Here is a 6,671-nt window from a genome sequence, read left to right as displayed (position 1 = left end):
CATATCTCAGCATTCAGTATGCTGCTAGCAGTCTTCAATGCAGCATAAATTAAATTTAATTCAACCTGATTTTGATCTTCAAATCTGATTAATACAAAGCAGTGACAATGCAGTCCCAGCTGAGGATCACAGCATGACTTGTAGAAATTAATGAACTCTTTTGTCACTCTCTTGGCTACAGAGTTAAGCTCTTATTAATGCCTTAACAAGGACTATGGCAATAAATTCCTTTTAAATAGAACTGCATCTCATTTAAACACTGTTGGGTTAAGACTAACTCCCCCCATCAGTCAGTAAAAAGACAAAAAGTCAGTAAATTAGAGTTGTAGTCAAGTATTAGATGCCCGGGGATTCAGGAGCTTGAGCACCACAATAAGAGCTGCTCAGTAAAAATGTTACACGGGCCCACCTGAGGGGAGGTGTTTCCTGAGATGGATTTATTTTTTGGTTTGGGTTTTTTTTTTGTGGTTTTCTTTTTTTTGAGACACAAATTAAAACAAAGCAAACCCTAAATGCCACTACTTTTTGCTATTGGCAAAGATCTGCAGGTACTTCTGTTGAGGTCTTCAACATTTCATGTACCAACTATGCAAAGTGAAGTCCTTTATCTTCCTAGAAGCTGAATTAGGTCTGTAAATTGCATGATGCTGTCCTTTTCTGCAGCTCTTATGCAATTATTAGTGTAGCATAAGTGCTTTCCATTCCAGAGGCTGGGCTGACCATGTTTGTTTACTAGCACTACTCCCAATGGCAGTGACTGCACACAAATGCTATGAATTTGGACAGGCAATGTTCTCATGCAACATCCGACAGAGGAAGATGGATAGAATGTCATGGATCCTTGCCAGTGATCACAAGACTTAATTTGTTTTTTTTTAAATGACTTACAATTTGCCAGTAGTTGTTTTTTGTTTGTTTGGTATTTTTTATCCCTTTTTTGTTTTAGAATTTTTTTTTGCATTGTGACTTTTTTCTTTATAGTATTACCTTTATTTTTTTTTTAACATTATGGCTGAGCCACTTCACAGTCCTTGGATGCTGCACATTCTGGAGCACACACTTGGAGATAAAGCTGCTACAGCCACACGGTTGCATGACAGCAAAACGGTGTGGCCATGGGACATCCAAGCTGCCTTCTTGCACTCTGGACTTGGGGTTCACCTCATTGTGCATTCTCAGTTCCTCTAGCTCTTTGAAATTCTCCTTTATCTAGTTACATTCACATTCTCAGAGTCTAAGGGTGAAAAGAGTGCTCTCTTATCCTCAGAGGATGAGATGCTCAGATTTTTTCTGACTGCTAGTGATCATGGAGATGTTGCAAAACCTCATCTGCTTCCATCTGCCTCTGCTGAGACAGCTTTGTGCCAGGAGACCAGCAGAATGAATCAGATCACTGAAAATCTCTTGTGGACTTGTTTCAAGAATATATGGCAGAAAAGTGGGGCTTGCATTAAACTCGGTTGCTTGAATCAGAATTTAATGCTGGAGACAGTACAAACCAGACAGCATTTCTGGACCATATCAAGCCAAAACCAGCCTTCCCAAGACAGCATTCCACATCCTCCACCTTCACGCAGCACCAAGGAAACTTTTGAATGGGGAGAACCTAACAGCTGCTGTGTGCAAAGGGGCCTCAGATTTGGCTCAAGGCATTCAAGTGACATTATACAGAATGGTTTTTATTGCTGTTCGCAGCTGAATGAAGCATTAATTGATGCAGAAGAAAAAGATCAAAGCCTTGAGCATTCATTTGCTTTATAGTGCTTGTATTTCCTGTCAAAAAGAGCTGCTGATAATGCTTGTACTGTGAGAACTTGTACAGTGTGACTGTAGATACAGACAGACTATATTGGAACAATACCTTCTTCCAGTGAAATGGTGACAAACAAAAAGGGGATAGAGGAAGAAGCAAAAGCATGTCAGGAAAATCCTCTGCTGTATGTGCTATGCTTCGTTCAATTTTTGTAATTCTGTAACACATTTGTTTGATGTATGCAGATATAACTACTTTTAGCTTTGTTTCAGGAAGAAAAAAATAAAACCAAATATGCACCAAAGCCAGAAACACCACAGCATTTCCTGTCTATGGCCAAGTTATATTTAGTCCATACATGAGGATACATCCATGGCTATATCTGAACAATCTGTCAAGTAGTTTGCTTACTCTACATGACAGTTTCTCCAGAGCTGTCTGCAAATTCCCATCTGCCTCAGTAACAGGAGTATTTCTCAGCTTTCACATACTCCATGCACTTCCTTTAGTTCAGCATAACTTTCTTTTTTCCCCTTCTGCCTCCAGTGCTCTTACACAGCTGCACACCCAGACCCAGCTGGCTGACACTGGTTTCTCCGGGGCTGCCTTGTGACACAGTGCCTGGAGCTGCCCATATGCCCACTGGGCTCCAGCCCCTCTCTGGCAGTCCTGGTGCCACAGAGATGCTCTCCCATCTTTGTGCTCTCCTGCACTATGCAAACGTCTCTTAGCTGTACACAAATAAACCTCAGAGAATTGTCAGTAATAACAGTGAGTCACGTTCTGATTCTAATGATGCTGAAAAATGCTAATTATGTCTCAAGGCAATAGTCATCCTTGGCACAAAGTGTTAGTTTGTTTACCCCATCTCTTCCCCTTGTGCACATTCCTTAAAAAGGTTGAAATAACACCCACAAATGCTGTGTGTCAGTGGGGCAGCAGGTGACCAGCTAAGTGTGGGGAAGTAGGAGGACTGCTTCTGCCAGGGCAGAGGGATGGCTGAATGCCTGTGATGTGCAGTGAAGTCTGGGCAATGAAACAAACATTCAAAGGGTGGCCTGAGAAGGTCTGCTGCAGGGGCATGTGGCTGAATCCAGGGCAATTTTTGGCAGGCAGAAGCTGACTATGAAACCATCTCTTCTGGCAGCAAGAGACATGATGATTCTGCAGAGCAGGAGTACAGCCCCTTCTCAGCTTCTTAGCAGTAGTGTTTATTGATTTGAAGACCTGTATTTGTACAGCAATACAGCAGTGCTGCAGCCTGGGGAGAGAAGCAGTTGGATTTCAGTCAATACTCTTTTAAATCAAGCTAGTTATCTCTGTGGTTGTGGGGTTTCTGAAGCTATCATTTAAAAACTGATAAAATGTGATATAAAGGAGACTTACCACCTCTGCGAAGAATTATTGTACAGTCAGACACCTCCTTATTACTGTGATGATGAAGCCACCCAAATTAGCACTCCTGTGTGTCACAGGGCATTGGCAAAACAAATTCAAAGTACAGACACACAGAAAAACAACTGATAACGCCAGAAAATGCAATTGCTAAATTATACCGACTGTTTCATCCCTTGCTCACGCGGCAGCTCCATGTTTCCGTCAGGATGGCTTTTCCTTGGCTTCTAAGCGCCACCTGCCGAAACACGAAGCCATGTGTCAAAGCCCAGCACTTGGACGCTTGCTGGTGCCATCACGTCGTGCAGCTCCAAAAACGTTGCTCACATGGGAACTGCAGGAAAAATCAAGCCCACAGCAAACTAAGCAGTATTTCACTTATTTGTAGTCTATGGCCCTAAAGAAGTTTGGGCAAATAAAAGCATAAGACAGAGTTTCCAGGATTTCTTCATCCTTAAAATGAAGTAGGCATCAGTGTCCACAGAAGCACTAACTCCATAGCAATAATTCAGAAATTCATCTTTTGTAACCTAAGTATGAGAAAAAACAGTGTTTACAAGTTTGATGGCTATATACTGTGGCTCAACAGACTCTCTATTTTGCAAATACTTCTTTTGCATCTTCAAGGGAAGTCTGATTTTTATATCAGACTCTCCTAACCTGATATTAGGATGTAGGATGTATTGCTGCAGCAAGGTCCAGCACAGAATTTAGTTTCATGACACTATGGCAGATGGATTGAGATTGTTTCACTGGGAAACAGAGCTGTTGCTGTGGGCTCAAAGAAGAAAAAAAAATCTGATTATTGTTGAACATTGACAGCATAACTTACATGTCACAGTGAAATTATATTAGTCCAACATCAGGACCATCACCAAATTAATGTAAAAAACCCCAAAGGCTTGTCAAACAACAGAAAAAAATGAGACACAAAGCAGAAATGCATTGATGAAAATGCCAAAAGCAATAAATCTATGCAAATCGACAAAGTCAGAGCTTCTCTAATATAGTCTGACAATTGTTTTTAATTGTTTTTCCAGAAAATGTATATAAGCTTAAAAAAAAAAACAAAAAAAAAAACCCAAAAAACCAAAAACAACGTCTCCACCTTTTGAAAGTTAAAAAAAAAGAGTACTGCAGCTTTTGGAAAAAAATACCACGTTTTCAGTGAAAAAAAAAACCAAACAGATTTATCTCAGGAAAAGAAGCACTTCTTACATTTTACCACAATCTCTGCTTTTCCACAGAAAACCAGACCTGATTCCACTTCCACAAAACCTTCTTCTTCCTTTCTTTACAAGATATTCAGCTAAGGCTGGATCCTGTCCCCGGTCTCCAGCTGCAGCTCCTGTTGGGATCAGCAGCAGTGCTGTGGGCTGGGGGGACGCCTGGGTCCAGGTTTTTGTGGAGGTGGGGTTGCTGTACCTGGGGTGGCTGCAAACCTCCAGGCACAAGAGTGGAAGAGGTGCTAGAGCCAAAACAAAGCTCTCTTTGAAACCACAGGGGTTTCAGATTCTGCTGAGGCACACCAGTATCTGCTGCAAATAGAGAGGCAGCTTACAGACACCTAAGGACTTGGTGTTAAGCACAGGCTGCTTGGAATTCTGCTTTCTGCTCACTCTACAAGAGAGGAAAGCTAACGAAACAGGTTGAGCTGTAATCACAATGACATAGACAGTAGGCAGCTGCTGGCAGTGCCAAGTTGCTCTTGGCATTCATTACCTATTTTGCTGGGAAAACTTACTGTGCTGCTGCTGCTCCTCCCAGTGTGGAGGATAGGAGCTGCAAGCCAAAAATCAGCAAAATCACTGGTCTTGCTCCTTCTGTGCAGAGGCAGCTCTGGGACAGCAAAGTCATGCTCTGCCCACAGGGCTGCAGCTGTTTGAGGCAGCAATGTGTGCAAGGAATTACATAAAGGCAAGTTGGCTTTTATAGAGTAATGTGCTCAGGTGCTTTCATCTGCAAAACTTCTGCTGCTGCCATCTGCCTCTGCCAAGATAGCTTTGTGTCACGAAAGCGGCAGAATTAATCAGATCACTGAAAATCTCTTGTGGTCTAGTTTCAATGATATATGGTGGAGGGGCTTCAATAAACTCAGGTGCTTGAATCAGAATTCTGTTCTGCAGGAGACAGTATAAAACAAAAAAATATTTCTGTATCACATCAAGCCAAAAATTTCCTCTCCCAGACAGAAACATGAAGCCGCAAAGAGCACAGGGAGGCCAGAATGAAAATTTAGTGAAGCTAACTGAAGCTGCAGAAACGCTATCTTTCCCAGAGGAACACACCGTAAGAAAAGGGTGTCCCACAACTCTTTTTCCCCATGCCTTGTGCTCTTTTGGGGTAGTGGGGTAGTGTCATTGAGATGCTCTGATGGCTCATGCAGAGGCAGGAAGTGGGGGAAGAATTCTGGAAGAATTACAAGGCAGCCTTTTCCCTCTTTACTGCAGGGTTCTACCAACATTTTTGGAGCAAACTTCAGTGCTGGCTGTTGGGGAGGGCAGACTTTATTCCTGACAAGAAACTGTGCCACACATCAGGCTGGAATTCAAGGTGCAGGCAAAACCTCCACCTCTGGGACTGCCCCCCAGCCCTGCAGACTCAGATGTTCCTGTGGTTTCTGCCATCCTGTTTAGCATCTGTTGCACAATCAGAACGAAGAAATAGTGCTTTGAACATGAAGCACCAACCAAGATCTCCCATCTTGATGCTAGCACCAGATAAAATGGTGTGCATTGCCACCTATCTCCCAAAATCTGCTGTGTGTGCTGTGGAGCCACAGGCTGGCAGGACAGCATCACCAAGTTATCTCCTGCATCTACTAAGTCTGTAACCAGCACTCTGCAGCTGCAGCTGAACAGGGGCCTTTCAGCTCCATCTTTGGGTGTCCCAGATCACAGAGAGTGAGAGTGAAGTGCTGAAGGGAGGCTCTGGGCACCTGTTGCTAGTTTTGAAAATCCCTCTGGGGATTCTGGTCTGGTTCAAATCCCTTTAACTTTCCTTTAATCCCTGTAAAGTGCTTCCTCTGAATGTTCAGTGTGTGTGTATCCAGTCTGCATATTCTCCAGCAGAGATTTTATTATCTGGCAGCTAATGCCTGTTTTTGTTCCATTAATTTGCACACATATTAATCAAATTACATTTCATACAGATTCCAATTTGAGTTCTACAGCATCTGATACCTAGTGAAAAATCATGGGTTTTGTTTCCCAGATTATTTATTTTTTCCTGAAAGCACCTTTTCTGAAGTTACCAGTTGTTACTCAGACTGCTCCAAGAAAAACTCTGTTCTCATAGAAGTGAAAGGAAACCGCCACTGACTTCAAAAGCATTGGAAACCAGCCCTTGGAAACACAGTTCTTTACAAATGTTGAAATTACTTAGCTGGCAACAATGTTCTCAGTAAACATATCCAGTGAGCAGTGAGGTCCACACACAGGCAGACCTGAGCTGGGAGCTGTTCTAAGAGCACCAGAGATACACCACCAGGGTGAGGAGGTTTAAGCTCTCCTGGATCGTGTCC

The sequence above is a fragment of the Cinclus cinclus genome, chromosome Z (assembly GCF_963662255.1).
Source record: "Cinclus cinclus chromosome Z, bCinCin1.1, whole genome shotgun sequence".
Classification (NCBI taxonomy): Eukaryota; Metazoa; Chordata; class Aves; order Passeriformes; family Cinclidae; genus Cinclus; species Cinclus cinclus.
The sequence above is the reverse complement of the archived record's forward strand: the minus strand, read 5'-3'. Positions refer to the sequence as shown.